General features: G+C 43.7%; 1 protein-coding gene across 2 annotated transcripts in view; it reads right to left on the reverse strand.

Annotated features, from left to right (window-relative positions):
- The window catches only part of WASF3 (WASP family member 3), a 70,737-nt gene extending 66,723 nt beyond the window's left edge, over positions 1 to 4,014 (reverse strand). For both annotated transcript variants that reach the window (XM_086739477.1, XM_086739478.1), the window contains exon 1: positions 3,960 to 4,014. The gene's annotated coding sequence lies outside the window, so the exon portion shown is untranslated. The remainder of the gene's footprint in view (positions 1 to 3,959) is intronic.
- Between the last annotated feature and the right edge of the window lie 21,917 nt (positions 4,015 to 25,931).

The raw sequence follows: 25,931 nt of genomic DNA on the forward strand, positions 1-25,931 counted from the left end.
TTCTACACACAAATTTCTTTATTTCTTCCCAAATGTTTTGTTTCTCCTTTTGGCAGAGGAAAAAGTAGTTACATCTATCAGCTGCTAAAAATATTTCAGTTATCCAAGTCTGCAAAAGAGAGGTGAAAAACAACAGTGCTTTTCCAGTTAAAAAAACACCCCGGTGCAACATTTCAGGAGCTTTTACAACAGGCTGGCTTCTGAACAGTTGAGTAAATAAATCTGGGTAACTTGAGGTTATTTTCATTATTACCCCTAAAGGCAGACTAAGTTCTCAGGAGAGAATGTAAAGTAGCAGTTCTGCTACAGAGCTAAGGCTCCAGATGCCGCCATTTAGTTCTTAGTCGAGTCACTGATTTTCTGACATTACAGGTATTCTGTATGCGAGTCTTCCATATGAAGAAGTAGTTCATACTCACTATCTACCTCTTTCTCTATGTGTAACTGCGAATTCTATTAAAAGAACAATCTGTGACCCCTAGAATTCCTGGTACAATGAAGCTTCTGAAGGCAATGTACAGTTGTATATAACACTGGAAGACATGTATTTGTAAACCGATCGTGTTAATGATCTTCATATACTGAATGGCTTTAAGCTTAGAGAACCAAGAAATGAGCCTGAGAAGAACAGCTTCTCAGTGGAACATCTTTCCACTACTGAGGTAATTAACAAAAACTTAGTACCAGGACCCACTGGACACACATAGCCTGGTTAGTAACTCATGCTAGTAGTGCAGTTCACCTGATTCACAGCCTGTAGCTCAATATCCTATGTAAGCAAAAATAAAATAAAAAGAAGTCGCAGCAATGACCACAAAAGGTCCAGACATTTTATCTGGAGTCATACATGAACCAGGAAGATACCAATACATCACCTTTGAATTAAAAAGGCCAAGAAGTGCTTTATTATACAACCCATATGAGATTCAAGCTCAGTTACAAGACCATATCAAGTACACACCAGCTAAATACAGGCCTGCAAGGGCAGACTGAAATTAACTGCAACGACATTTCTTACTCATTCCTCGCTAAAAGCAGTCAAGTGAGCTCTGGAAAATGGTGCTATGGGAGAGTGGGATAGAACAAAGACTTAACTGCATATATTTATCTTTTTACATCATGAGTCCTCCATCCAGTTCTCTCAAGGCTCCTTCCCGCTCCAATTACTATAAACTACACCATGATGTAACTGTCCATGCAGGAAGTTAAATGAAAAAGGGAAGACTTGCAACAGCATGGAAGTTGATTCACTGTCCAGATGACACTGACACAGTGACTTAAACACTCAGCTACCATCAGCTCTTCTGGAATTCTTCACCAAAGTATCTGCTCTAGTTTGACTTGGTTTTTAGAAATCTTGTCCTGCTAGTGACTGTATATAAGAAACTTCAAAATAATATTACTACCATCTGTCACACAATGGCTTTCCTTCCTCTTTCCTCCATACAGGAATATTGCCTGCAGACACTGTTATTCCTTGTTTCACAGAAATACATGGCACATACCTTCTCAATGAAGAATAAAGTAAACAAACTTGAGCTAAAGTAGTCACACCAAAGAGCAGCTGGTCTGTAAAAAGTTTATATTACTACTCCTGAAATCATAATCCTTTGAGGCATGTTGTACAGACAAGGCATATACTGAAAAACAAAGCAGATTTATGCTGCTATTAACTATGAAATGTCATGTGTTGTACGACATAAATCAAACATGAAGCCTCAATAACTTACTCCTGCTATGAAAGTCCCTTTTTTTGCACAAGCAATTCTATTTCTAACATACAAAGTCATATTTTATTACATCCATGGACAAATAGGAAGATTAACGGAGACCATACAATTTCAGTAACTATTGTGTATAATCAAGACTATTGTTTCAGTACCTATCTGATTAAAAAAATGTTTTCTATTTTTCCTTTATTTAAAGAAAATAGCCACGGAACAGGAGAAGAAAGAGAACTGCCTCAATTATATACTATTTCATGTATGCATTCACCGTCTAATAACTACATTCACACTGCCACTCGCAATTCAAACACAAAATTAATCCTCCAGCAAGCAGTAAGAAAAGTTTGCTTTGCACAACTCATCCCCTAAAATGCAGCTGGAAATAAATCAAGCTTCCACATTGCTCAAAGGGAACATGGTCTGGTCCTGGTCTCAACTGAAGAACAGCAGATAAAACATTCTTCTTACAGAACTTACTGAAACCCACACTCAGTTTCTGAGTAAGAATGACTTACAGCCTTTATTTTAATGGAGGCAGATAACTGTCCTTCTGTCTTAGTGCATTTTTTTTTATGAGAACTTGTAGGCAAAAGCAAGCTGTTAACTGAACATAACACAGCTCAAACATGGAGTTTAATCTTGAATCTTCTAAGTTTGCAAGCACTGTAACTTGTAACTTTAACCTAACAGGTTTCCAGCTTGGATATTACTCTACATAATTATTCCATATCATGTCAACCTCCATATATTGGAGGCCACACAACTTAGCATTTGAGCTACAGGTCGCTGTGGTGTGGGAGAGCATGCTGGAGAACAAGAACTGCAGCCTTGTTCCATTACTTCATTCCCTTCTTCAAGCACACACGCTATTAACCACTACGGAAAACACTCTATCAGGCAAATTCCAAATAACAATCTGTCTCATATAAACACAGTACTTTTTGATTCTGTAAGTAAAGTTTTAAAAAGGAAGGAAAAACCATCTCCTCTTTCTCATCCTCAGATTTCAAGTCTCTTGAAGTTCCTGGCTGCTTTCATAATTTGCCCTCATCTTCTTCTAAAAGGAATACTTTCCCCTCGTTCCCTGTAGTTCACAAAAGAAGCACAAAGGACCACAGCTAGACAGCTTTCTCCTACTCCTGCACAAACTAAACCACTTGTCCTTTGAAGTATTTTCTATCAAGGGATCTCACAACTGCATCCAGTAACCCATCACTCAAGTACTGGCCCCACTTCACAGATTGTTGCTCAGCCTAAAACTCTCAGTCCTTCTCCTGTTAAGTTATCTGCAGCGATTACTGAACTGTATCATAAATTAGAAGAAAAAGAATAAATAAGTACTTCTTAATCGCTTTTCAGTGTTAGACATTCAGCAGTCGCAATAAATCCCCGTCTCCACATGCCTGCGCTCACTCAGACTCTCAGCTTCTCCTCAGCAACACATTCACTTCAGAAATAAGTGAAATGGGGGGAAGTGGGGGAAAAAAAAAATTAATCTGCAAAAACTACGAGTAGGAGGGAAGGAAAAAAAAAAAAAGAGAGAGAGGGTTTAAAAGTTCCCGAGCTGTCAAGGACTCCCAGCGCCCTTCAAAGCCAAAGACGATTATTTTTAAGTACTTGAAGATCGCTGAACGTCAGAAGAGACTTGTTGGTGTGAGGCCGCGGTGCTTGAGCGGGGGCCACGAGTGGGGGGAAACACGAGTGGGAAGAGGCCCCCGGACCGGCGATTCTCGGGGCTGGGCGCCGTGTTCCCCGCGGAACACGGCGCCCAGCCCCGAGAATCGCCGGTCCGGGGGCCTCTTCCCCGACCCCACGCATTGGGTGGGCTTCGCAACCCCCACCCGAGACCGAAACGGGGGAGAGGAACGCGCCCCACGGCTCTGGGGACTGGCGAGGGGCCAAACAAAGCTTCCTCCCGCCCGGCTGAGGCGGGAGGGCCCCGGGACGGGCAGCTCAGCCCGGGTCGGAGGAGAGGGACAAACCCCGAAGCGACCGGTCGCTGCCCTCGATCGCGGCTGTGAGAGGAAAGGCGCGGCCGTCGCGCTGAGGGGGCTCCCGCAGGGCAACGGCGGGATTATCCCCGCGGGTTGGGGGCGAGGGGCCGTTAAAGAGCGGCTGCTCCCCCTCACCGCCCCTCCCGGCGGCCGCCGGGCTCCCAGGAGAGGGGAGCGGACACCCTGAGCGCTGCCGCCCCTCCGGCTGAGGGAGGCGGCAGCGTGGCCCCACACCCACCTGGCCCCGCGCTCCGTCCCATCCCGCGCCGCCGCCGCCCGACCGCTCCAGCCGCCGCCGACCGCCTTCGCGGGATAAGCCTCCCGGCTGCACGCCGCCGCCCCGCCCCTTCGGCCTCAAGCCCCGCCCCCTCACCTCCCTTTTTGGCCTTGCCGGGAGGGGCGGGGCAAGGCGTGCCAATGGGAGCCAGCATTTCGTCGGACACGTTGTTGATCGGCGTGAAAAGTACCCAATGAAAACGCCAGAAGGGCGGAGAGAGGCTGTCAATCAGCCGTCCCTACCTGGGGTTGGCAAGGGGCCGGGCGCGGGGGAGGGGAGTTCCCTCTCGCTGACCGGCGCGGGCGCCCTGTCGTCTGCTTCCCCCGCCGCCCTGGGCCTCGGTGCGGCGGATGAAGGCTGCTGGCTGCTCTGGGTCTCGGGGCGCCGCTGGTTGTCTCGCCGCGCCCCCAACATCTACGTGTCCCTCAGGAGCAGCCGCTTTTTCCCTCAGCACCACGCCGGCCCCTTCTCCGCCCGGCCCCGCTCCCTGCCCCGCCGCCGGTCCAGCCTCAAGCCCGCTCCCCAGCGCGCGGTTCCGGCTCCCGGGCCGGGACCCCGCTTCCCTCGGGGCCGCTGTCCCCTCACACGCGGGGCGGGGGTGGGGGCTGCTGCGGCCCTGTCACTCCTGTCACTCCTCTCCTTCTCCGGCCGCATCTTCCCCACCCAGCCCGGCTTCTGGACACCCGTGCCCGGTCCCTCACGGCGATGAGGGCCGTCTTGGGGTTCCTCGTTGCTCATGGGGCCTTGTGCCCTCACCCACCCGCCGCCACAGCCCCTTTTTTTGCCTGCCAGAGGCCTCTGCCCTCATTCCTGACTGCCACAGGCATCCACCACCCCTGCCCTTTGCTCGTCTTTGTGACCCAGTTCCTACTGGATCCAAATTCTGGTCATCCAGACCCCAAAGGGATTCGTGTTCACGCCTCACGCCGCCGGCGGGGTTCGGTGGGCCTTGCTCTGGGAGGGCGGCGAGGCCTTTGCCCCGCTGGGCAGGGTGCATTGTGAGGGCTGCAGCTGCTGACCCAGGCCGAACAATGCGGCCTTTCCTGCGTGGCTTGAGATTTCGTCCTTTGTGGTTATCCCTGTGACGGCAGGCTTTTGTTGCTCGCTGCAAAGCCTTTAGAAAAAAATAAGTAGGACTTTATCATGTGAATGAGATTTTAGGGGGGCTGGGGGGAGCAGAACAATCACCAAATGAACTTTAATGGCCCAGGGCACTTCAATAAATAATCACAGCTGAAAGCAGAGGTTATTGAACACTGTCTCGAGTCAATCATCTTTGGCAACTGAAAGTTTACTGAACTCAAACCCAGTTGTATCAGTGGCTTCGGTTATCCACACTTCACCTTACAGGGGAATGAAGCAAAGCCATGGGCTCACAAACACCTCCTTTTCACAAAAATATAGTACGCAGTATTGCTGTTAGTTTGAGAAAAATTATTTGTATTTGAGATACCAATATCGGTCATGGTAAGAAGCGGCAGCTGAGAACCACTGCTGTAATCACTCAAGGTTACCCGGCAAAAAGCAGCAAGCCGGGCGCACGGCTTTCCTACGCTTTGAAATGCAGATGGTGACAGTTTTATGGTCGCTAGCAAAGCAAACAGAAAAGAAGTCATTAAGTAACATAACCCTAAAAGAAGGAAGCAGCGGTCTTTTTCCTCAGTGTAAGGGCTCACTAGGACAAAAATCCTAAGAGGGAAATAGTCTCTAGGTTTTGAGAAAAAGTAATTCTATTCAAAAGGAGAGTTACTTTCCCTAAAACACATATGCAGCAAGAAAGAGAAAACTCTTCAGAGACTGTAAAATAAAACAGAGGGAAATGACCTGGCATTGTTAAAACACAGCTGCATTCATGCTCACTCAGTGATGCTTTCTTCATACTGAAAATGAGATCTTGAGGTCTGAAAAATATTAATTTCAGTCAGACCTATCACTACCAGTAATTTTTTCTGCTTCATCAATACAAGTAAGTAGCCTGTGTGATGCAAGGTATTAATTAACATTTATTTCGTTCCAGCTGCTTTCCAGGCTCTTGGATTCCGTCTCGGCTTTCATTTTTCTCCTCTGTATTCCTGACATTTTTAATGCTATTTTTAATAATATCTACATCTTGTAAAAAAGAAACTCAAGCAGAGGTTTATTAAGTCTGTTTTGACCTTGCCCTAAAATTTGCAAATAAGGCAAATCTGCCAAACAGTCTGCATTTGATCTGCACTGAGTTTTCATTAAGAGACCAAAAAAAAAAGGCAGTTACATTATCTGCAAGGAAGAATTAAATCAGCTTTTGTTCTAACCTTTAGTATTTTTTAGTGAAATCATGCTTCAGAAAAGTCCTCTGAAGGCAGTAGATTCTGGTTTGGACTGACACACCAAGAGATGTCCAGGATTGATCTTTCTCCTATTAATTTCGCTTGAAGGCAGAATCAGGCTTCAGAGGGTAATGAAAAAGGAGGGTTATTGGGGACTGAAGCCAAGATGAGTTAGTGGAAGTACGCTTGACATTTTCTTAATATCTACTTATAATATCGCTAACTTACACCAAGTGTGTAAGGACCTCCTTTTATTGAATAGTGTATTTCACAAAAAAACACACAGCCTATGAAGAAACAATATTTTAAATGTGTTATATCGCTTGTTGCTTCCTGCTGAAGAGCATATTTCCTGATACAGAAATCTTTTTGTCTTTCAGGAAGCAAAAAATTGCTGAATAATGTTAAAATAAATAGTGTTATGCAAATTTTTTACAACGCCACCGATAATCATTACAGCATCTCTGATTATTGATGAGATATTGATGAGCCCCTGAAGAGTCTCTTGCTGAATCAGCTTTTGAAATAAATTGCTTTCCCTCCAGCCACAGCCACACCCCAGAGGAAGGGGACCGATGTCTTGACTGATATAATTGATTTAGGACAGCAAGCGGATGCATGCAATGCACAATGTAAGAGGCTTTATGAATTACTGTGTGTCTGTTAATGGAGTTTATTTTCCATTAACACAAAACTATTTTGCCTTGATAAGTCTGCACATGTATTTCTCTTACTCTTCACATTTTTAATATTATTGATATTGCCCTACTATTCATATTTTTCAGGAATATTTTGCTGAGACTATTAACTATTTTGCTTTTTTTGTTGTTGTTTTCCTTTTAATATCCCTGGATCACTGGAATACTGAAAGGCTAGCAAAGTATATGAAACCAAGATGCAAGTAGATCCTCAAAGGAAACATTCAATATAAGTTCAAAGAGCCGCTGTGTAATCAATCTTGAGAAAAACATGCAGGCAAACAAGAACAAAAGGAAGCCTAATAACTTTTCCAGACAGCTACTTTCATCAACTCAACAAGAGTTGTAATTCTGCCAATTAATAGTAAGGTCCATTAACTGTAAGTTATAAAAACGTTTGCTGTGCAAAGCACTCATTTTTCTTTGTTGGCTCTGACACTTTGGTAGGGCAGTGTAGTAGGATATCCTGCGAAGCAGGGACTGGTGATCTGCAGCGGGAGTGGACATAGTCTCTTAACGGTTTTATGGCATCATCAGTTGAACAAGCGTCCTTTTTAAAAATAAACATGTGAAAGATGTAATTCCAAGTTCCTGGGGAGATTAAAAAGTGAAATTAGTAACAGACTGTTGATTTAGCAGCTATGTGGTGCAGGGCACAGCTGGGACTAAAGAGATCAAGCTAAGAAACAAGAACCATGGGGTGAATATCTAGTCTGAAAGAAGAGGAAAGAAGATTAGCTCACAAGGATAGTTGGGGTTCTACAAACAGGACTGTGTGAAATGTTTTAAAGTGCACTGTACCAAACATTTTTCCATCAGCTAAGGATGACCTAAATTTTATTTCTCATGTTGGGATTCACTAGAGGCATATGCTTTTTCCAGACCCAGCAGTCCTTTCCTAAACTTCTGTGTCTTGTGTTATGACCACCGATCATAAGAGAAGTATAATGCCAAGAGAGGAAGGAAAATCTCTTACTAGGTAAAAAAAAAAGGCTCTCTCTTTTATAAAAATGAAAGAGTAAGGAATAGCAACATGTTGCTCAGCGTCAGAGGATTTATGCAGCTGAGGTCTGGGAAGTCCCTAACTGCTTTCTCACTCTACTGAGCCCATAAACAGACATGGATATTGAAAGATTCATGATAACTGTGTTTGATTGCTCCCAGCCTGATGTCCAATAGTTATTGGTAGCCTCACGCTGTCTGATTTGTCTGCCTCTCTTGTAGTATCATGGGTAAAGTTTACCAACACGAACTGCAATTATCCACTCTCCACTGGCTTTCAGCAGGAGTTTATCATCTAGCTCCCCTGTGTGCCTTTAGAAATCTCTCTTCCCATCCATAGAAGCACACAAAAAGGTGAGTGCATCAGTGTTGCACTCCACTAACATCTTTGACTTTGGGAAAGTCAGAGGGAGTTAGACACAACCAGAGCATGAAGATAAGCTATCTGACCATCACGTGGCTTTGGCTTATATTTTAACATCTGTGATTTGCATTAGATATGAAGATACTTGGAATGATACATGGATGTGCAAAACTTCTGAGCCAAACTCAACTTTGTTCAAGACCTTGGAATATCCTAGCAGCATCCTACCTCTTTGGACAGAAGTTAGCTGCAGTCGAGGGTAGGCTAAGCAAAGAATAATGAAGGAGATGGCTGTGATGAAAGGGTTAGTTGCATTAAATGATTTTCCATCTTTTTTATTCAACTGTAAAAATCATAGTGGGTGCCACTAAGAAATATGCTCCTGGAATTGGTAGGAGGCATATTGCATAGCAAACAAACATGGAGAGTACTGTAAAAAATGAATAAAAATATTAAAAATACAAAAGTATCTCAGTCTTTCAACCATACAAGTATAAAAAACTCATCAGAATAAAACTGTCATGGGGGCACCTTAATTACTGACCTCAGTGTCTGCCTCATAGGAATCAACTTCTCTGTATGCACAGCCAATTTATCAGCCTGCTCTTAGATTACAATCTTTTCATGGCAGGGACCAAATATGTGCATAAGTTTGCACAACAATGAGCACAAAATGCTTCTGAACTTTCCCTGGCCCAATGTATGAGGCCTCCTCTTAGGAGTTCTATGACAAGTGCACTGTTATATCCTGTTGTATGGCAGGGGAGTGACACAAGGCCAGTGAGACCGTCTCCTTTCCTCCCAGCACCTTGCCAAGGAGCCTGTTTTCCAGCTGAGATGCTCCTCTTCGACTACCTGACCCCAGCTGCTAGACACAGCCGGATCACAAGATAGGCTTACCCAGTGGACTTGGCGTCTGGTGTCCCGGAGTGGAAGAAGCTGAGATGTAGATGATTGAGGTACGGAGGTAAAGGTAGGAGAGCACCAGAAGAAAATTAAATGCATGAATCTCATATGGTGCAGATGAGGTGAGACAGATTTTTATTGAGACCACCCTTCAAAAATATATGTAAATTAACTGCAAATAGAAAAGTTCACTCTAAAATTAAACAGGGAGACTAGTGATAGAGACACAGAAAATGAGGCCAAAATTACATCAAGAGACATCTTAATCCACTCTCCTGTGCCAAGGCTGGGTAGATGAGAGAGATACGAATATGGACTGATGTATTTTAAGATATTTGATCTAAAGCAAAGAATTACACAATTTCCTCCTGCGTTCTTGCCTAGTGTTTATTGTCAGAAAGCTTTTACTAATGCCTAATGTAACTTTTACATGACGTAATTTTAGCACATTCTTTTTTCATGCTATCCACAATGGATGTAGAGAATAGATGTCAACCTGTGATTATTTGAAGGCTTCTCACATCTCTCCAGTCATTCATTCAAGAAATTAAACCCCTCTGTCTTTCATTCTTGCCTCACAGGGCATGTTTTCTAATTCTTTGGTCATTTTCCTCTCTTTCTTTAGGATTGCCTCCACATTTGCTGAAGTTCATTGCACAGAACTAGACACGCAGCACTCAATAGCAAAGTCACATGTTTGCTTTTACTGTAATAGTATGACATTGTTGATACATATTCCACTTGTGAGTCACTGTAACCTCAACATCTTTTTCAGCAAAACTTCTGCCTAGTCAGCTGTTTCCCATTCTGTGTTAATGCACTTGATTTTTCCAGATTAAGTGCAGACCTTGCGTTCTCCTTTTTGAAGTTCATCCTGGGTTTTTTTTTGACCAGCTGTCCCATGTGTCAGGATCATTTTGATTGCTACTCCACCAGATTTGTGACATCTACAAATGTGCTAAACATATGTTCTACTTCATCATCCAGGTTGGTGAAGTAAATACGAAACATTACCAAACTCAGGACACATCTCTGGAGAATCTCAGCCAAGAGTTTTGCATTGTAACAGTGAACTTCTGATAACTATTCTCTGCTTACTGCTTTTCAAACAATCTTCTCCAGATTCTTAAAAGAATGTCATCCAGACATGTCACATAGTGATGTAAAAAACCTCTGTCTATACCAACATTTTCAAGGGAGCTGAACTTAAACATTTCCTTAAAATTCATGTTTAAGGTTGATTACTTATCTCTTGTATCTAATATAGAACACTTATAGCACAAATGACACAAAATGATGTTTCAGAATTGTCAGTGAAAGCCATGCATTTTGGACACCAGGGAGGCAAAAATTGGATTTTCACTCATATAAGGTCCTTAGATTTTGAGCATTGGTATGTAATTTGTATTTGAGTGTTTGCTCACATGACTGAGAGTCAACATCGCTTTCACATAGATTGGAAGGCCTCCTTCTATGTCTTATGCTCCGAATTATCACTTCCCTATGCTTCCCCCATACCCCTCTGTAACGTATCTGGCAGTATTGCATTCATTGAAAATATTAGCCTAAAGCTGAGCAATGAGTTAGATGATATTACAAAATTTTGCCTAGACTTTATCAGGAGTATGATATTATCACTGTAAAGACTGGCCAGTGATATCTAGTATGAGAGAGAGGGACTTTGCTGTTTTCAGGGGGCTTTGATACCCACCCTACCCCCTCAAACAGCTCTATTGCTCTAAATATGTTTTTCCACCATAAGCACCCCAAAGGTTTCCTTCTTTGGCAGCTCCAGCCACTATAGACCGAGTTCCTCTTTTGAGCAGCCCTCTGGTGAAAGAAGATGCCTTTAATAAGGCAGAGCTGAATGAAGACCAAGATTAAAAGCAAAATTATTTCCTGCTTCCGAAGCAATAGTGATTGTGGCTTGATCAAAAAAGCCACTAGATATTTATTTTGAAAAATAATCAGAGCGAGAGTTAGATCTTCATCAAAATATTAAAATAGTTGAAATGCTGTCAGTTTGAAAGACCAGCTTTCTAAAAATAAATAGGGATGAGATGGGTATTTGAAAAGCAACCAACTATTTTACAGGGCAAAGCTTTATGCATTATTAATATGTCACTGGGGGATTTTTCAGCAAATAAATATAAAGCTAAACCGTTTAATTATCAAGATAATTTCAGCAACTTATTAATGCTTCTTGTGGTAGGGCACACTTCCACAATAGTCCAGAATGTTACTGAAATTAGCTGAAGTTGAGATCCAGCTGATAGTTTCAAATGTAGAGCTTGAAAATAGGAAAGAAAAATAAAAAGGCTTATTTTCATAGACAGGCTTTTAATCTTGAAAACTACAGTCTTTCTTTGTAATGAAGTTTGGAAGTGCTATATTTATTGAGTTTCCTTTGTGAAGCGTATTCTTTAATTGTCCTTAACAACAGAGCTTCAGCATGTGAATTCTCTAGCTTTTATTCTTCTTTTTGGCTGAAGCTAATACAATTTAGCTGTGTTTTACATTCAAAAGCAAGGGAAATCATGCTCTTCCTCAAAACACGATGCACATTTCATTGTGCAAAGTTGAAAAGCAATCATCGTGTTACGTTTCCATCTTGCACGTTATATCCTAAGCCTCCTGTTGTCTCCAATTACACTTGTGTACCCACAAAGCATGAAGCATGAGTCTCTTCAGATATCAGTCATGAGTTCAGTCCTGCTGACTGCAAAGCTCCCTTGCCTTATCATAGGACCTTTTGCCTGAGCTCCATAGGGTTTTTAAAGTTCTACCTGTACTTTCTGTGTCAGTACACTCTTTTTTTTTTTTTTTTTTTTTTTTTGCAGTATTAAACCTTGTATTAAAAGAGCATGAAAAGTATCGTTTTTTGTGGGTCTTAATTCTGCCTGAAAGCTGCATGGATGCATACGGTCTTCAGGGAAGATGCCTATAGTTTCCATTCTCATATACAATTCACATACAGTTGCCCCAATGCACAAGCAAATCTTATCCATGTGCATGCAAACTGGAACAGGCAAGAGGAATTGCACTGCGCTCTGAGTGCTCAGTGTGTGAAAATGAACAGGAGTGCAAGCTCCCAACGGTAATTAAGCCTTGCTGGGAAACCGAGCATATGCCGAATAGAATAGACTGTCTCTTCTGTTTTCCTTCACTCCTTCCCCTCCTCAGCCCCATTTTGGGTAGAAAGGAATCAAAATACAGAATGAGGGGGATATTTTAAGTAAATCTTAACAGAAGCTTTTCAGTTGTAGGAAAATATGTTGTTTGGATAACAGCATTAGAGGAGGAATTCTTAACTGATACAGGAGAGAAAGAAAAGTGACCACAGCAAGACAGAACAAAAACCTGTCAGAACAGGGAAATCTTAGTCAACCCACAGAAAGGGTGATTGGGGGGCTCTGTGAGAGAAAGAGAGTGGCAGAGCCCTTATGCAATGTAGATGCTCAGGGAAGCAAGGCAGAAGGGAGAAATAGAGGCTATTTGCTCATTTGGTTTTAGCTGGAATCAGAGATGGCTGTCTTTCCTATCATACATCAAACCGAGCTCCGGAACTCCGGAACAAAAACAGTTCAATACAGACTGTCTGCAGCTATGTCTTTTTGATTTTCCTTTTTCAACCAGTGCCTCACGGGAAAGCTCCCCCACCTCCCCCCCAAAAAAAGTCAGTTTAGAAACAACTGCATTACATAGCATATTTTCCTCATTATAAGGCACTTAAAGAACAAGAAAAAAGCCATCTGCTGTAACTTGGCTGCCCTTTCCATTTTAGGTTAATCCACATTTCTGGCTTTTTCATCATCATTCCCAATTAAATCCTTCTCCAAAACAAATTTAGATGATTTTACAATTTTTAGTTAAACCCCCTTATTCAATTCCAGTCCTTTTGGCAGAGTCTGACAAAATCATCATATTTTACAGGAAATATTTCTACCTAAACTTTTTATATGCAACTGATTTTCCATTTTCACGTTGATCTTTGGGGAAAAGGACTGCAAACTCCCATGTGACTAACAGGCCCAACTTTGTGCTGGCTGCTGAACTACAATGGCATCATAGCATACCTTGAATTTTAAATACTTCCTTGTGCAGGATTTGTGTGTGGAGCTTTCTGTTCACATCCACTTTACATTTCCAGGAGGCTACGAGAAGAGGCTGTTGTATTGTGCTTTGTACAGTCAGAGAATTTCACCATGTCCTGTCTCTCAGGAAGACATTTGATTTTTCTTCTGCCTAGTTCTATCTATTGTGCCTTAATCTAATACAAAAGTATCTGTGTAGAGAGCAGAATGATGGGAAATTCTTGCCCTGGAGTTCTAACGCTGTCTCTCCTATTTCAGTCTTGTTAATGAAGAGGAAAACAAAAAAAAAACAAGCCAGCAAGTCTGGGCTTCTCTTAGATATCACAGCAGGCACATGGAATGGCTTCTCCCAGGCATACTGATCGCTTTTACCACATTTGTAGTACTCTAATAAATGCTTCTTGGAGCCACTCCAGGCAATTGTAATTAATTCTCAGTGGGATGCTCATAGTGGTCACCCCGGATCAGAAAGGTCAGGACTTTGCCTGTGCCTTTATAACATCAGTAAAAATTAAACACCCACTTTCCCCAAAGGTCATCACAAGCCAAATACACGAAACAATCAATCTCAATCAGTTTCCCATTCCCTGCTGGTTCTCATTATTTCTGCAGTTATCCTAAAAATTAAAAGTAAACACATAAACAAATCAGAGCAGAAGCCGTTTTCAGTGTTGATCTAATCCTCTCTCCTACGCAAGCAACTGATGAAGATGTAAAGAGGAAAAGTGAGAGAGCCCCCCCCTCCCGGAGCACGTGAAGAGCCGTTCACTTACGGGGACTCTGGCTTTAATTAATCTCCCTGGCTTCTTAGGGTGGCTAAAAGAGGAAAATCCAGGCTGGCAAACATCTGTTGCTCAGGGCAGGCAGCAGTAATTCCAGGTAAAAGCCAGCGTCACCTGAAGGAAGGTGCCCCTCCCGCTGACGGCTCAGCCCAGCGCGGGCGCCGCGCCGCCGCTCAGCACCATGGACAGGGCGCGGCCCGGCCCCGCCGCCCCTCCGCCCGCCCGCCCCCGCACCCCAGCGGCCCCGCAGCGGCCCCGCAGGCACCGCAGGAGGCGGGGGGGCACGGGCCGAGAGGGCCCCTCCGAGGCTGCCTCCTTCGTCCCCGCCAGGCCCCCCGGGCCTGGCAGCCCGCTCTCAGCCCTGGCAGCCTCCGGCAGGCTTGGTGAATAACGCCACGTTATTTACCGCATGCGTTTTAGAGACACTGCTCTGCTTTGTTTTCCATAACTTGTCTTGCCCTTTGAAAAGGGCAACGTGAAATTGGTTGTGCGTTTTCCCTCTGTTGTTTTTCTTTCTTCTTCTTCTTCTTTTTTTTTTTATTTTTTTAATGCTGCATATCTTGGAGCCTGGCAGTTTTGCAAAGGGGGAGAAGGGAGGAGACCTCAACCCAAGCGAAGCACAAACATAAGGAAGAGAAATGGAGCAGTGCATGCCCAGCCAAGAGAGGAAGCATTGGCCAAAGTCATGCACAAAATAAAACCGGTTCTGGACCATTCTAACCACTCAGTAACTCAAAACAGCAGTCTTCCTGAGGGCGAGAACATAAGAATCATGGAATGGTTTGCGTTGGAAGGGACCTTTAAAGGTCATCTTGTCCAACTCCCCTGCAAGAAGCAGGGACATCTCCAACCAGATCAGGTTGCTCAGAGCCCTGTCCAACCTGGCCTTGAATGTTTCCAGGGATGGGGCATCTGTCACCTCTCTGGGTAACCTGTTCCAGTGCTTCACTAGTCTCATTGTAAAAAAATTTCTTCCTTATGTCCAGTCTGAATCTGCTTCCTTCTCTTTTGAAACCATTACCCCTTGTCCTATTGCAACAGGCCCTGCTGAAGAGTTTCTCCCCATCTTTCCTGTAGGCCCTCTTTAGGTACTGGAAGACCGCTATAAGGTCTCCCTGGAGCCTCCTCTTCTCCAGGCTGAACAGCTCCAGCTCTCTCAGCCTGTCCTCATAGGAGAGGTGCTCCAGCCCTCTGTCATTGTTCAAATTTTTCTCAGTGACAACTGCTGTAAATCCAGGTGCCTCTTTCAATATCACTCCTTTCCCTTTCCAGTGCCAGAGAGGTCAAATTTGACCCTGGTGATTTTATTAATAAAAACATTTAAATTTTACAGCAAAATTTTTCCTGCTTCCTCTACTGTATTGTTCCTTTTTCTGACAAATATTATTTTCTTTCACTGGCCTGGTGGAAATCCTGAACATGATATTGCTTCTTTCAGAAACTGTGTAATTTTGCTTGTAAATATAAAGTCCTGAATGTTCAGCCTAGCCTCGGGGCCAAGGCTTGGCTTAAAGAAGTGCGAGAAACAGTCTTCAAAGACTATCAGACACTGGGTGTCATTACACTGCTAATTTTCCTTGGGACACTCTTCATCTCTGCTTATAGGCTTCTCACAAACCCCTCTAGTCTCAGCCTCGCTCTCCTTACATCAATCTCTGCCTCCCTCTCCTCTGCTCTGTCCTCACTTGTGTGCATTGTCTCTCTCACTTTGTTTTTCTGTTTAGTCATTTTGTGCCCCCATTAAACCAACCAATGAGGAGAAGATGCTCAAGCCTCACTGCTTTTTCCTCACTGCCTCACCTCCCTCAAAAAGCTGGTGAGCCAAACTAAGGTGGATACCATCACATCCTACATGATGTTTTCAGGGATCTCTCTCTCTTGTGTTTTACTTACCTTGAGTGCAACTCATTGGGCAGTCAAACTCTGAACAGTGTAATCTCAGTAGACCTTTGGATGCTGCTAAAGTACAAATGAGAAGAACTGACCTGTCTTCAACTTGTACACAAGATAATTTCATTTTCCATCAAATAGTGGTCTGGTAAGAGATGCAGACTGGTGATGGACTCTGACTGGTGTTTATTATATGAAGTGCAACAACTCCTATAATGCAGCCCTCCGTCTCTGCTCTATCTATTGATTCCCATCACATAATTAAATTGTGAACTCTGAAAGGGAAAGCCATCTTTCATTTCAAGTGCTGATCAACGTCTAGCCCACCAGGGCTCTGAGCCCTTATTAGATCTCTGATAATAGTGCAATGCAAATAGTGAGGGAGTTGCATCTGCTTGCCCCCTAGCCCTGAGACTCCGTGCTTGCCTAGTGCAGGGGATCTTACGCGTCCAGTAACACAATAGCCAGAGTGACAGATCATTACAGTGCTATTGTGCCAGAAGTGTTGTTATGAGTATAAAGGATTGAGCCAGTTATTAATCATCTCAAAGCACTTTATGTGGACACAAACATAAATCACAGCATTCCATCCAGTTGGGTAATTACATTCTGCCACAATAAATTCCTTCTAAGATTTCTACCAATAATAGTATTTTTCGCTTCCAGTCCTAAACTTTGTGCTTTGTTGCTTTACACCACTAAATAGCTGATGCATTTCTCTTCTGAAGTGATCAATTGCCTTCTATGGAAATTCAGATGTATGCAGAGCTGCACTATGTTCTTTATGCAGCCCTCGCAGAACTCTATAAAGCCCTTTCTTCATATTAAATTATGTATAAATGCACAATTTCCTTACTCTAACGAAAATGCATTAATGATGTTTAGCAACAAAGCTCTTTAGGGCAGCCTTTTTGAGTGCCAAAATAGTAAACATTGACTCCTAAATCATATTTACTCCATGATGTCAGCAAATCCAAAAGCAGCCAGGAAAGAGAAAAAATAATCTCCTCTTAATACACCTTTCAAAATCTCCACACGATTTGGACAGTTCTGAATATAATCAGCAATGTCATTTGCAACCGGCTATTTATTATTTAGTGTACAAGGCTATATAGCTGTGCATTCCTCTATAATACATGAAGGGAGCTTTCAATTAGTAAAGCAGGGAAGTTTTGGCCCTTTAGGCAGCCACACTTGAGGACATCAGAAAAGCCTTGCTGAACTGCCGTTTCTGAAGACTTGCGCCACTATTCATAGCCACCACTTCGGATTTGTTCCTCAGAAAGTGCAATTCCCCCTGACCACAGTAAAGTGTTTGCGTCCAAATGAAAATGACACATGGGAGCACGCCGGCAGTGTGCAGTGCAGGTCATTTTCTTTATTAAAAAAAAAAAAATCACTTCCCTGTTGCCTTACATAAGCCCTAATGCACTCTTGAAATCAGCTTGCAAAGAGAGGATAAATGGACTGTCTTTTCAAAAAAAATGTCTTGAAATTATGTATAACACCTGATATCATCAGTTTGGCAGCTATCTTTGGAAGCTCCTCTGGTTTAGCAGCAAACTAAAGAGATAAGCAAACACATACTAGCATCTGCATAGTTGCTTGGAAACAATCAGTTTGGGAATGGCATAATCCTATTAGTCGAAAGAAGACCAACATTTTAATAAACTTCATGCAATTCAAATGCAAACTCTTCCTCTCAAATCAAATTCTACTACACATATATAACAGTTTTCCTCTTTTTTTTTTCCCCTCCCTACTAAAGGGCATACATAAATGCCTCATGGCATCGCAACAATGAATAATGATGTGCTAAACCTTTATTGATTTGCTTGGCATTCTCATAGACTCCCCACTCCCAAAACATATGCATTGAATTACACACTCACGTTTGCAGTATAAAAAATGCATTACATTCAGAAGAGAAGACTGAAGAGCTTGAAGAACTGCTAATGGAATATAGAGGTCTGGATTATTCAAGCTGGGTTTGGCACGAGAGCACATCTGGGAGCACAGGAGGGATGCTCACACCAGTTTCAGGCAGCTCGGTTAGTTAGCATGTCTGATTAGAGTCCTGCTGTTGTGAATGGAGAAACACCAGCATTGAGTTGCTGGAGCACGTTCAGAGAAGGACAGTGAAGCTGGTAAAGGGTCTGGTGATCAAGTCTTATGAGGAGCAGCTGAGGGAACTGGGGTTGTTTAGCCTGGAGAAGAGGAGGCTGAGGGGAGACCTCCTTGGTCTCTGCAACTGCCTGAAAGGACATTGTAGGGAGGCGAGTGTTGGTCTCTTCTCCCAGGTAACTAGGGATAGGACAAGAGGAAATGGCCTCAAGTTACAGCAGGGGAGGTTTAGGTTGGATATTAGGAAAAATTGCTTTACTGAAAGAGTGGTCAGGCACTGGAACTGGCTGCCCAGGGAAGTGGTGGAGTCACCATCCCTGGACGTGCTCAAAAACGTGTAGATGTGGCTCTTCAGGACATGGTGGTGTTAGGTTGATGACTGGATTTGATGATCTTGGAGGTCTTTTCCAATCTTAAAGATTGTATGATCTCCTCTAACTGAGCCAGAGCAGGCCAGAGCAGGGGTCTAACTTACTGCCCTACTCTTTCTCCATTGACTACAGAAGGAGCCCAGCTAAAAAGATCACTGAAGTTGAGCAAAGCAGCCTCAGGCCTACCGTGATGTATTTTCAGCTGTCTCAGGAGTCCTGTTGACACCCTGGGACTGCTGCAGCGTGGGGAAGCCCTGTGCTCATGCTGCAGTGCCAGCCTGGAGCATGCTGGAGCATGACTTGGTTCCTCAGCCCCAAGATGGAGATAGTTCTAGTGGTGACTCATGAAGACACCTTTCCAAATTCAAAGTGGTGCAGAGCATTGGGAAAGAAATAGAGGATGAAGCCTGTAGTCTTCCATGGCTATAATTCCATTTTCAGAAGGACTGAACTACGCACTGAAATCCATCGTTATTCAGAGGAGCTCTAATTTACATGGTGAACTCCCATCCACTTCAGTGGAGCAGAAACATGTGTAAAGTGTACCGTACACACAAGTGCTTTCCCAGTGAGAATGCCTCCCACCTCCCGCTCCAACCCAGCCAGGTACGACAGTCATCTAACCTACTGTGTCAGCGTGAATCTCGCTTATTGGCTATGGACAGCTCCTTCTGAACCAGGATCAGAGCCACTACAACAACCCAGATTCATTCCATACCTGGTCAGCAGCAAGGCAAAGGATGGGAACAGCATTACAAACAGACCTGCTTTTTCACCCAAAGACCTTTCTCTTCGAGGCAGGGTTGACACACGCAGGGCAGGAATAATGCCAAGGCTTCTACTGATGTTGCCTGGTCTGAACTCCATTCTCTCAGGCTGTCAAGCAAGCCTGCGCTTTCAACAGGTACAATATTCCTATTAAAATCATGAATTGTAAAAGTGCAAATGGGAGATTATGCTCAAAAGGCGTTTTTATAGCCAGCAGAAAGCTTCATGCCAATTGCTTAAAAAGGCTTTGAAAGTTTTCCAAGACAGCACAACACAGGCCCAGCTCACTCCTACCGGTTTAGCTTCATAATTGCCTTCCCTTTCAACACTTATTTTTGTCTTCGGCCGAGTGCCTCCCTCCCTGCCACCCAAGTCCCCTCTCACTGCCAACGTCCTTCAGAAAGGGCTGAATAGCGCTTCTCTTCCCACCCCGCAGCCATGACCCAGCTGTGCCACAGGTCGCCGTGGGCAGAAGCACAAGGGGCACTTACCTAGCTGTGCCCAAAAATATTTCCAGCATTCCCAGCATGAAGTATCAGGGAGAATGTCCAGCTCTTGGGTGCAGCGCAGTTCGCTGCAGACTCCTGAAACCTGGAGCGATCCCTCAGTGTTTGGCAATTTCTGCTTTGCCAATACAACTCTCACAAAGTTTAACCTCTTCTGTCACCGAGAATTACATGACCAGCTGAGAAGAGGAAATATTTGTGTTTCAGCCCCTCTGAGTGTTGGGCTTTACTGAGGCAGGTTTTCACACATAACTTGAATAAAAGATCATACTCGAAGCTCCAACACAAGTTCCCGGAGTTGCCCAGAAGCCTTTTTTCACCTGCATAATGTCTGTTCTCAGCCAGTGCGGAAGATCCCATGAATTTTTAAATGCTGCATTTGGATCAGAATTTTTCTAACCTCCTTTGCTGCCGCTTCTGTACGCATTGCAGAAGAGCTCGTCTGACCTGAGCTCTCTGAGACTGTCCTAGAGACATTTACTTCTTTATTAACTGTTCTGCTGGTGGCGAGAACTCCTGGGCACTTGTATTTCCACTTTGAGATCTCCAGTGGTGCTGTCTTCCCTCCTGCATCCAAGCACTGAGAAAATTTTGAGCTAGCTGCTTCAGAAATGCAAATCAGTGCATGGGAAGATAATAACCTTCTCTCATTTGTGTTCCTTAACTACTTTTTTTTGTTAGTAAAAAAAATCTACTTTTTTCCCTTGTCTTTTTTATACCTTCAGACTTGAATGAATCATGTACTTCTTATTTCTTCTTTTTTTTTATTTTTTATATATTACTAGCACATTTTTATGTTAGAAGGATTTCTCAGGTTCTTCACTGTCTACCCAAGAGATTCTTCCTTATTAATAAGTTATTGTTAGCTGGCTGCTGTTGTATGTAGCTGTGTGGGATACAGCTGTTTGTGCACCTAACTGGTCCTGATGCCGAAAGCTCCCCGGCTTTCACTGGGGAGAGGTCAACACAGCGTGAGAGCGGTGATGTCGAAGTAGCATAACACCCCTTTTTATTTTTTTCCTCTGGCTTTTCATAGCAAAAATCTGCAAGGCTCTTTCTGCTCTAAAGTTGTAGCCCTCTCCACCCCCCAGCCAGTTCCCATCCCCAGCCAGTTCCCATCCCATGCATCTGTAAGGGGTAGTGGGGTCTTTCAGCTCCACATGTGATCTGAGCTATTTTTCTTTGCTTGGCCCTCCAAGGAGCCTGGGTCTGGGCTGGTGGTGGTTGCAGTTCAGGTGGAAATGCCTGTAGTCATCACAGCACACATTTTGGGAATCTGGGGCCGCCACAGGGAGCAGAGGCTGACGTCAGCAAGGAGACAGGGGTGAGCCAGCAGCATGGAGCCCAGCTGGGTGAAAAGGGGAACAGCCAAGGAAGTGAGCTGGGTATTACCAAGGGACAAATTGCCTTTCCAGTAAGGCTGGAGGCAGCAGATCGCGGCAGAAAGCAAGTGTCCATGTGCTGAGGAGTTAAGAGCTTGCCTGTTCATCACAAAGCACGATGAAGCTGAGGATGAAGAACAAGACACAAGCCCTAAGCTTTCCTGAGAGGCTTAAACATTTCAAGTACCAGCACCTGTAGCCCTGTAGCCCTGTAACTACAGCACCAGCACTGCTCGTAATGGGCCGTTATGTGCAAGTGCTGAGTTTGCAAGGACTCAGGGCTGAGGTTCATCAGGCTTTTTTGTCTGCACTGGTCTTTACGTGCCTAGAGCTTTGTTTTAAGCCTGGTTAGCTGTGTCTACATTTTGTTTTCCGATGACCAGGGGGCTGTGCTTGATTTGTTTTCCTTTTGGTTATTTTTGCATGCTACGACCATCACGTTTACATTGATGGTAGCAACTAACAGCTTTTCCATGCAGAATGAAAACTTCATGCCTAACACAACGAGGCGGTGTAGGGGGAGGCAGGCTGAGCACGATAGCGGGGGCCTTGAACGTCGGGACACAGGGCACGGCGTACAGGCGTGGGATGATAAGAAAGAGGGCAGAGGCTGACATGGCAGAGCTCAGGGCTGTAGACAACTCACCAATGGTCAATTAAAGAAATGGAGACCTGGGAGCTGGACAAAACATGTTTCATGGGTAGCAAACAGAGCAAAGAACAAGCATCTAATGTAAATAAAAGGTACCATATATGTAAATTTGGTTGCAAAGCAGAGTGGCAAATCAAGGTGTGTACCAAATTAGCAAACTTATAGAAATTATCCCAGTTGGCTTCTACAGGGAGGAGGCAGAAACCATCAATCTGTCGAGGGACTTGGGGGTGGTGATAACCCCCCCGCCCACCACCACCACCCCGGCCTGGAGCCATCAATCTGAGCACCCAGAAGGGCGGTGGAAGGGTTGCAAAATACTGGAAAAATGACCAGACACTAGGACTGGCTGTCACAATTGCAGCTGTATTGTTATTATTGAAACTTCTTCTATAGTAGTGTTTTTGCTTTTTTTTTCCCTTTCTTTTCCCATAATAATTTGATCTGGATTAATAAGAATTCTTTGATTAGATCATTTAGATTTCAATTATGCGAACAGCCTTACACATGAAGTGTGTTTCCTTTTTGTCCATAACAAGATTTTGAGCTTAACAGGTTCAATAAATCCTCAATGCTTTGGGGACTGAGGCAATTTCTGATTTCTCTCTCTGCTAACAGCAATGCACGCCAGGCACCTGAAGGCACTAACATTCTCACCGTTCTCCCAGAGCAATATGAGTAAGGGCAGGAAAGAGATGCTCAGCAGTCGCAGAGCATCGATTACAGCCACTCAGCCGGAGTAGCAGCTTCACCGAGGCCCTGCAAAACTGCCCTAGCATAAAGGATTTCTAATTCCTGTAAGAACATCACTCTTTCACGTGGCTCTGCAGTGCATGCAGATGATTCCCATCAACTCCTAGCAGCTCTATGCTATGTGTTTTAATGTGCTCTCCCTGCTTTTCTGAGTACAATGGAACGAGGTCGTGAAAAACGTGAGATCATCCCCAGCGTCTTTGTTTCTGCACTGTGGCAAACGAAGGGCCTGTAGCACTTTGTTAAGACAGTCTTCAGCCAAGCATTGCAGAGGAGAAGAAAGCCCCAGCTGATATTGGACATGTAGGATCCTTTATACCGGTTTCTTGCCCAGAGAGGCACAGTGAGCTCTTAACTACGCTGGGTTTATGGTCATTTTGCCTGAGGAGAGCAATTTAAAGCAGGTGCAGCATCACCAAGAAATGAGGCCAGTGACGTGGAGTTTCAAAGGGATTTGAGTATCTAGATAGAAGTACAGCCTTGCTGAAACTGCCCCATGCTCCTCGGCATACTCCTTCCTCTACTACTGACTACTTGGAGTTGCTTTTCCTCTGGTTATTTCAGCACTTCCGACATTTGCTCAGAATTTTCCAGATCTCTGCTGAAATTGATTAATTTAGAAGATGAAATGCCAGCAATTCTTTCTATAATCGAGATAATCCACTAAATTTCCAAAGCTGCTACCTGCAAGTCTCACTCAATATCAGGAGCTCCAGTGGGAATTCAGTCTGTCAAGGAGAAAAAAAAAAAAAACAGGTTTCAGACAAACTGGAGAGGATATTGGTGAATGCAATGGGAAAATAACTCTCTGAGAGATGCAGTACTCCCTGGAGAAGATGCCCAGTCTGGCTGCTGTAGAGATTTTTAGGTTGCTTTTGAAAAAAAATGTAATTATGAATATGTAAAAAAAAAAAAAAAGGTTTTCATTGGCAGATTAGCACCTAAATCCTTTGCAGAAGAAGTGAATTAAAGAGGAATTTGAGTGAGGAAAGGACAGTTGTTGGGGACAGGAGAGCAATCCCCTGTGCACAGTGTATATGCCCTTACGATGTGCATGCATTTTCCTTGCGTTTCCCAACTTTTTCTCTGCCTTCAAATTTAAGGTTGCATGTTCCGACAGTAAACAGCTCACAGCTGCAGAAAGGAAGTCAGAGGCAGCCTGCAACTTACTGCCAAACAGCACTCGGAAGAGGTTTGCAATTTGTGATAGTGGTATTGTTCCTTCAATTCTGTTCTTGCGGCTCATCCTTCATTACACACAGTGCTTTACAAAGCCTTCTGTGTTTAGCAGCATTAGCCCCTCAAGCAAGAGATTACAGTAGGAATATTTAAAATTTTATTACTGCAGCTATTTTTTTTTTAAGTCCCTAGTGGCGGTAAGTGCAAGGTATGAGTGGGTAGTGGCAGGAAAAATCATTCTTGTTTATATCAGGCGACAAATAAACCCACATGTCTAATACAATTTGACATAATAAACCCTCAGTGCAATTAGTCCTTAGATTAGTAATTTCATAATTCAGCTGTTCAGCAACGACTCAAACCTATTGTATGCCATCTTTCAAGTAACGATATTAATAGATTTAGCAAGCAAAACAGAGACCTGCAGTTTATTGTTTCAAAAGGTACTTTTCCGTTCCAGCTCTCTAAGCTTTTCCCTGATAAAACTGTCTGAAGATGATTTGGATTAAGTGGATGGGCTTTACCCAAAGCAGTCGGAGGCTCAGCACTCCATGGACTGGGAAAGCGTACCCTCTCCTGACAACAGGCCATTCCTCTGCTGAGGAATTTGCACTTTACTGCTTTCCCAGGCAAGATACACATCATCTCTTACCTCTAAGGAGGGATAGGGGTACGCGCAGAGAATCGCTGTGCAGAGTCACGCAGGCAGGATTCAAAACAGACGGGTTTGCTGTTTCTTTAGGCTAAAGGCTGAGGTCTGCTTCTAATTATGATACTGTACTGGTCAAATCCACAAAGGATTCAGATTTGCAAAATCCAAGAGTTTTGTTGGCTTTTTTTTTTTTAATTTTATTTTGATTTGTGATATCGGTCTTGTTGAGTTATCCCATCAATGACTCCTTCCAGAAACATGATTTAGTGTCACCAAGGGCCTCCTGAGGAAGGGGGAGCGCTCAGCTCCGCTGCAGGGCTGTTATTCACAGACCACATGCAATTGCTCAGAATCTGTGACATTGTACTTGGCTCTCAGATTATTCCTGCACTTCTGGATTGCGTCAGTACTCAATGTGTCTTCTGGAGTGTTAGATTTAAATGGTTTGGTGTTCCAGTATGCTTCTTTCTTTTCCCCAAGTGGGATGCACCTTTTCTTTATATAAATAATATTCAGTGCCTCAACATTTTCTTGTGCTATGGAAAGACACAGCTTCCTTTTTGAAGAATCTGTGTTTTAATCTAAAATATGATTTTACCCTCTGGGTTTATAAGCCCATTTTATACTATAATCCAAACTCCACTGCCTTATATCCCATGGCTTTCTTTTCACCTTAGTATCATGAGAAAGGGGGAGTCCTGCAGGGTAGACTGTTAATCTGCTTCGTTGAGAACTGACCCAAACCTGTAGCTAATGAGTTGTACTCTTAAATATGGCCTTTGTTCAGCAGATGAAAATTTTTCTTACTCTGGTAATATATATCAAAAGGAAGAGGGCTCCTGGGAGGCCACCATGGTAAACTCTGCTTCAATTGGTAAAACAGAAACAGGACTACGAATTATCTACCTTTTTCATACCAATCATTAGTTATATTTAATTGAGTATCAGGTCAATAAAGGCTTGTGATCTGATAATTTCTTTAAATGGAATGCACTTAGACTAGGCAGTCAAGTTGATACAGCATTTCTGAGTTTGGATTTATTTTTCAATAACAATTTTGGTAAGGTTTTGTAAAGCTAACGTGACCCTAATGATGTTAAATATATTACTTTCATCTTTGCATGACTGGCCACGTGCAGTCTCCTTTTGGTGACCAGCGAGCTGTGATTTCCATCTCTCGTGTGAATGAAGGTTGCAGCTGTCAGATGCAACATGAGCTCTCACTGGAACACAGATTGACCCTCAGAATGGCACCATGCACGTTTCTGAGATTGGGCTGCACATGGGAGAAGTTTCAGAAGACCTTGCCTCACAGGGCTGCTATAACTTGTGGGAGCATGACTGAGAACATGGCATGACGTGATTAGATAGGGTGATACTTCAGGTTTGCTATTAACAGACATTTCAGTGAGTAGTTCCTAGAAGAGAAAGGAGGCTGGGAAGGATGTTGCTTCTGCTTGCTAAGGACAGGTTTCCAGCAGAAGTCAGCATTAAGATATAC

Source organism: Chlamydotis macqueenii, chromosome 1 (genome assembly GCF_036417535.1).
Source record: "Chlamydotis macqueenii isolate bChlMac1 chromosome 1, bChlMac1.mat, whole genome shotgun sequence".
In the NCBI taxonomy this organism is placed as follows: Eukaryota; Metazoa; Chordata; class Aves; order Otidiformes; family Otididae; genus Chlamydotis; species Chlamydotis macqueenii.